We start from the raw sequence: 6,950 nt of genomic DNA, 5'->3' as shown, positions 1-6,950 counted from the left end.
ATTCAGTAACTATGCTCCTCTAAAACCACTTTGGTGAAAGTTATTGTTAGCGGACCTAGAAAGAGCAAATAATTTGCTTTTATAAGCTTTAATGGCTTGAAATGACTTAAACATTGGCTGCATATGTAGCAAATTGCTTTACATCCTCAGTTACACATCCTTACTCCAATATGTGTATTCATGGTTAAAAGACAGAAATAAACACCACAAAATGGATACTAATACAACAATGAAGCTTAGAAGTAATTTGTGACCAGGAAATGAAAGGCTGATAATTAGTCTCTAGGGTGCATATTATTGTTAAAAAACAAAACAAAATAAAATAACAAATTCTAAAACAATTTCTTTTTGCTTCTTTTGAAAAACATAGACCCACTGATACAGAATTTATGGTTTTGTACTTTTAGGGATAGTTGTTTGTTTTTATTACTTTTCTATTGTGGCCATTAAACGAAGCCTTTATGGAGTCAGTCACTTTCAGATTGATCGAGCTTTTTGAAACATAAAATTTCACTCCCCAGCCCAACCCCTACAACCCTTCCCAAGGGAACACCTGTTTCATTAAATGGTGTTTTATTTTTGTTTCCTTCATAGGAATTCCCCCTTTTTAAATTACAAATGACCCATCAACATCCATGTTGACTTCTAGGTAAAGTGAGTTTATCTTCTAAAAAATTGAGGTGAAGCCAAATCTTCAAAGAGTATGCCATCCTGTCATCACCAGAATGTGAGGGTACTCTCATGCTGTCCATGTAGTATCTTTAGTGGAAAAACCTGAATTCTTTTTTCTTTTTTTTTGACAGAGTCTCACTCTGTCGCCCAGGCTGGAGTGCAGTGGCGTAATCTTGGCTCACTGCAACCTCTGACTCCCAGGTTTAAGTGATTCTCCTGCCTCAGCTTCCTGAGTAGCTGGGATTACAGGTGCGCACCACCATGCCCAGCTAATTTTTGTATTTTTAGTTGAGACGGAGTTTCACCATGTTGGTCAGGCTGGACTCGAGCTCCTGACCTCGTGATCCACCCGCCTCGGCCTCCCAAAGTACTGGGATTACAGGTGTGAGCCACCGAGCCCGACCAAAAACATCAAATTCTTAATGGGATGTTTACTGATGACATCCTAAGTCATTAAAGTATTGATAACCTATCTGCTCCTTAAAGTTATTTATAAGTAAATAACTGATAATCCATGCCATTTATTACATTTTAATTTTTAAATAAAGAATTTCAAGTCAAAATTCAACTATCACGTAAAGACTTTCAGTCATCTTTCACCAAAACATTCTTTAAAAAAGTACACTTCTGGGCTGGGCATGGTGGCTCATGCCTGTAATCCCAACACTTTGGGAGGCTGAGGCAGGAGGATCACTTGAAGCCAGGAGTTTGAACTAGCCTGGGTAACATAGTGATACCCCATCTCCACACACACACACACACACACACACACACACAAAATAAAAGGGGGAAAAAGCACACTTTCGGATGTAAACCACACAGATGGGTTTGGTTTGGCACATCTTAGGCTGGGTGGACACTATCCAAAAAAAGAGCCAAATTTCTTCAAAGACTGTTCAACTAAAGTGGTTTCTACATTAACAATAAGCCCAGTTTTCTATTGCACACCTCATCAATTTAAAAACAAAGGAATAGGTTCAGGCAATTATTTCCTTGGTTTTAATATGTCCTTCTATGTTTGTTAAGTGTCGTGATGGCCTAGACCTGAAATCTTGGTCTTCATCTTTTCCTGACAGTATCTACGCGGGGAAAGACTTTTTATTAGTTTCCTATGGCTGCTGTAACAAATTACCACAAACTTGGTGGCTTAAAACAATGCACATTTATTTTCTTGCAGTTTTGGAGGCCAGAGGTCCAAAATCAGCTTCACTGGCCTGAAATTCAGGCATTGGCAGAACTGTGCTCCCTGGAAGCTCTAGGGGAGAATCTGTTTTCTTGCCTTCCGGCTTAAAGATCTGCATTCCTTGTTTTGTGGGGGGCCCTTCCTCCATCTACAGTACCTATACCTTGGCATCTTCAAATCTCTCTCTCTCTGCTAAGGTTGTCATATTGCTTTCTTTCTTCTGTGTCAAATCTCCCTCTGCTTCACTCTTAAAGGATGCATGTGATTGCATCTAAGGTTCACCTAAATAATCCAGGATAATTTCCCTATTTTAAGGGCTTTAATGTAATTATATCTGTACAGTCTCTTCTGCCATATAACATGCACGAATTCCAGAGATTAAGACCTGGATATCTTTAGGGGCCATTAATCAGCATAGTACAGACTCCAAATTTGGAGTTCAACATCTAGTTTACAACCTGTAACTCTCAGTTTGCTAGCCAACTGTGGAATTATTTCTAGGGCTCCAAAACTTTTATGGAAATAAATAGCTTACATGTGTGACTCCTACCAATTACATATTCATGTACATGCCATTGTTATTAATAAAATACAAGTTTCTTTTATAAAGAGATTCAAAAGACCTGCTTCAGACAAGTAATTTCCAAATAAAATGCTATTTGTATTTCATTCATTCCTTTTTAACAAAAGCTGTCATTACAAAATGGTAATTTATATATAATGCATAAACATATAAAGCATATAAATATAAATAATTATATAAAGAAGATCATCTGCTATGTAATAAGGGTTTAATAAATGTCAGCAGTTATTATTGTGTTGGGTGTTCTGCAAGCTGAATGGAGGTATTTCAACACTAAAATCTAGTGGCAATAGGCCTTTCTTACTTTGCAAGTAAAAGAATACAAAAAGATGGAATTTAGCCACTTTTGGATTTTTTTCGCTTACAATTTTTATTTAAAACTTTGATACCTCTTATTATGAGACTGTTAGTGAATGCTTACAGATCACAGAAAAATAAGCCAAAGAATATTAAGGAGAAACTGGGAATCAGCCAGTCATGTATAGCTCAAAAGTTTGTCTAGGTTATTATGTACACAGGGCTATGCTCTTATATTTTATATTCAAACCATAGTTATTTTTATGCCACTAAAATTGTTCTTCATTTACAGGAATCAATCAAATACATCAATATTTTATAGTGTTCTTTAAAGAGCACTGTAACTTCCAGGTATACCAGCATCTGAGCAAGTCTGAGGGCTGCTAATGCTACTGCTAATACAAAATTTATTAATATAAAAGAGCTTACATTCATGATGAACTAAAATGGTGGTTCTCAATCCTGGCTACACACTAAGATCACCTGGGGAGCTTTTAAAAATCCCAATCTCTGGGTTGCATCTAAGACTAAATAAACAAGAATTTGTGAGGTGGGACCAGGCATCGACATTTTTAAAGCCCCCCAGTTAATTTCAGTGGGCAGCTGTGGCCAAGAACACTGGACTACAATAACACATGACATGAAGACCAACACAAGTAATGAAGTCTAAAGTTCCATGGTCAAGGTAAGGAATGCAATGTGAATTCAAAGAGAGAGTATCTTGATTAATTAGAGGAGGGAGGAGATGGAAAACGAACTGAGCCTTGAAAACTGGGCAATAAAGAGGGAAAGGTTAAAAGGGACAGTGACAGACATATGGGGGGTAAAAAACAGTTCTGGAGTAGGGGAAAATGGAAATATCTAAAAATTTTTATTATGGGATTTAAAAAAAAACGGGTGGTGCCTCATGTTCTTACTTATAAGTGGGAGCTGAACAATGAGGACTCATGGCCACAGGGAGGGGAACAATATACACTGAAGCCTGTCGGGGTTGGCGGGGGACAGGAAGAGCATCACGAATAATAGCTAAAGCATGCTGGGCTTAATACCTAGGTGATGGGTTGATAGATGGGGCAAACCACCATGGCACACATTTACCTATGTAACAAACCTGCACATCCTGCACATGTACCCCAGAACTTTAAAAAATAAGAATAAAATTTTAAAAAACTGGCAGTAAAAAGAAGATATTCGCCAGCCCTTTTTTTTCTAGTTTCTGCCCGTCTCCCATCATATCCAGGCCTTAACATCTCCATATACTGAGTTTTAAACACTAGAATGAATTATTGAGGGAGGCCCATTCTATTCGGAAATAAAGAGATCAAACTAAAATACAGAAATACCTAGTAGGAAAGTGCCCAGACTCAGCATCTTTGAATCAAAAGGCAACTTTATAGCCTGAATATATATGTGCCTAAATCACATATATTTTTTATGAAGACGAACTCTTTTCTGCAGACACTACCCACCCACCTTCCTAGCACTAGAGAACAAAACAGCCTACATTTAAGCAACTCAGAATTATCAACTTACTTTTTATAATCATTGCAAAACAACCTAGTTCTGGCAGTTGAAATAACCTAAAACTTGTTTATCAAACATGGGATTTTTGGTCATTGATAACACATTGGTTCTGTCAATTACAGGCATATCATAATGTCTTGATAGCACCTTGTCATGCAATGATTATGACCCAATATTAAGCGATATGGGGTCCTGAAAGTAATGGAAAAGGAAAGATTTGTACATAGCTAGTGCTTATATAGCACTTAGTATGTGTCAGGCACACTTTTAAGTGCTTTGTGTGCACTACTTTATTTACTCCTCACAAGAACCGAATACTATTTTTATACCCATTTTACAGATTTTTATACCCATTTTACAGACAAGGTCATAGCAGGGTACAGAGAGGATAAGCTACCAGCTGAAGTATACAGTTAAGTAAGTGGTGGAGCTGAAATTCAAACACGGATCATGTGGCTCCAGAGCCCACGCTTCTAAACCGTTTTGCTATGACTCTTAATTATAACAACGTTGATGAATTTTCTTCTTTAAAGTATTTTCTGGAGAGAATGCCACTGAGCCTATATATTTCTTTTATCAATTTTTCTTTGCATTGAAGTGAAAATATTTATTTTTTTCATTTTTACTTTTAATTTGCTTAAATTATTTGTTATCAAAATCAATTAGTTTCTTTGTAAAGGTTATATTGAAATTTATTTTGTACATATATAGTTTTACTTTTAAAAATGTTTTCATTTTAACCGTTGTGAGTACATAGTAGGTGTATATATTTATGGGGTACATGAGATGTTTTGATTTAGCCATGCAATGTAAAATAAGCACATCATGGAAGATGGGGTATCCACTCCTCAAGCCTTTATCCCTTGTGTTACAAATAATCCAATTATACTCTTTTAGTCATTTTAAAATGAACAGTTATTATTGTCTATAGTCACCCTGTTGTGCTATCAAATACTAGGCCTTGTTCATTCATTTTATTTTTTTGTACCCATTTACCATCCCCACCTCCCCACCAACCTCCCACTACCCTTCCTGGCCTCTGGTAACCATCCTTCCACTCTCTATCTCCATGGGTTCCGTTATTTTGATGTTTAGATTCCACAAATAAGTGAGAACATGTGATGTTCGTCTTTCTGTGCCTGGCTTATTTCACTTAACATAATGGCTTTCACTTCCATCTATGTTGTTGCAAATGTCTGAAGCTCATTCTTTTTCATGGCTGAATAGTTCTCCATTGTGGATATGTATCACATATTCTTTTTCCATTCATCTGCTGAGGGACACTTAGGTTGCTTCCAAATCTGGGCTATTGGAAACAGTGCTGCAACAAACACAGGAGTGCAGATGTCTCTTTAATGTATTGATTTCCTTTCTTTTGGATACATACCCAGTCGTGAGATTGCTGGATCACCTGGTAGCTCTAGTTTTAGTTTTTTTGAGGAACCTCCAAACTTTTCTCCATAGTGGTTGTACTAATTTACATTCTCTCCAACAACGTACGAGGGTTCCCTTTTCTTCACATCCTCGCCAGCATTTGTTATTGCAGTCTTTATTTCTGTCTTTTGGATAGAAGCCATTTTAACTGGCATGAGATGATATCTCATTGTAGTTTTGTTTTGTATTTCTCTGATGATCAATGATGTTGAGCACATTTTCATATGCCTGTTTGCCACATGTATGTTTTCTTTTGAGCAATGTCTACTCAAATATTTTGCTCATTTTTAAAATCAGATTATTGGATTTTTTTTTCCTATAGAGTTGTTTGAGCTCCTTATATATTCTGCTTATCAATTCCTTGTCAGATGGGTTGTTTGCAAATATTTTCTCCCTAATTTCACATTTATGGAAATTATTTCTACACAGTTCAATTTGCCTTAGTCTTATTTGATAGATATATATTTTGCAAAATTTTGTTTCCTATTCAATTTGCAATTAATGACATATTTTTCTTAGTGTGTTTTTATTCATTTTCCATTCTATTTCTTTGATAAGGTCTACCAAGTCTAACTTAGGTCAATTCTTGCAGTTTTTTGACTGAAAAGATGTGATTCTTAGTTTTTCATCGATAACAATTTTTTATTATCAAATATAGTTGGTTTTGCTCCAGTTTTTTCAGTTTTCTTCTGTGCTGATTGTTTTTTTTTACCAGTAATATTTATTTTGAATTGGATAAAAATGCAAAAGGTTTATATTAATTTCTTATTGGATTCATAACAGATTGTGAAATTAGATATTACAGGATCTTTCTAATGACCAGTCTTTATTTGGGGTTTCATCATTCTCAGGGTCAAAATGATGAATTCACAATGCGCTGTTTTGTTGAGGGTGGGAATTATTATCTCAATTTCATAGGTTGTCTTAGTTTGTTTGGGCTGCTATAACAAAATACCATAAACTGGGAAGCTTATAAACAACATAAATGTATTTCTCACAGTCTGGAGCCTGGGAAGTCCAATATCAAGGCACTGGCAGATTTGGTCTTTGTTGAGGGAGGACCTGTTTCCTTTTCCATAGATGGTGCCTACTTGCTGTGTCCTCACATGGTGGAAGGGGTGAGCTAGCACTCCAGGGTTTCTTATAAAGGAACTCATCTCAATCCTGAGCTCTTCCTTCATAGCCTAATCACCTCCTATAGGCCCCACCTCCTAATACCATCACCTTGTGAGTTAGGATTTCAACAGTTGAATTTTT

The sequence above is a fragment of the Nomascus leucogenys genome, chromosome X (genome assembly GCF_006542625.1).
Source record: "Nomascus leucogenys isolate Asia chromosome X, Asia_NLE_v1, whole genome shotgun sequence".
In the NCBI taxonomy this organism is placed as follows: Eukaryota; Metazoa; Chordata; class Mammalia; order Primates; family Hylobatidae; genus Nomascus; species Nomascus leucogenys.
Note: the sequence above shows the minus strand (reverse complement) of the source record.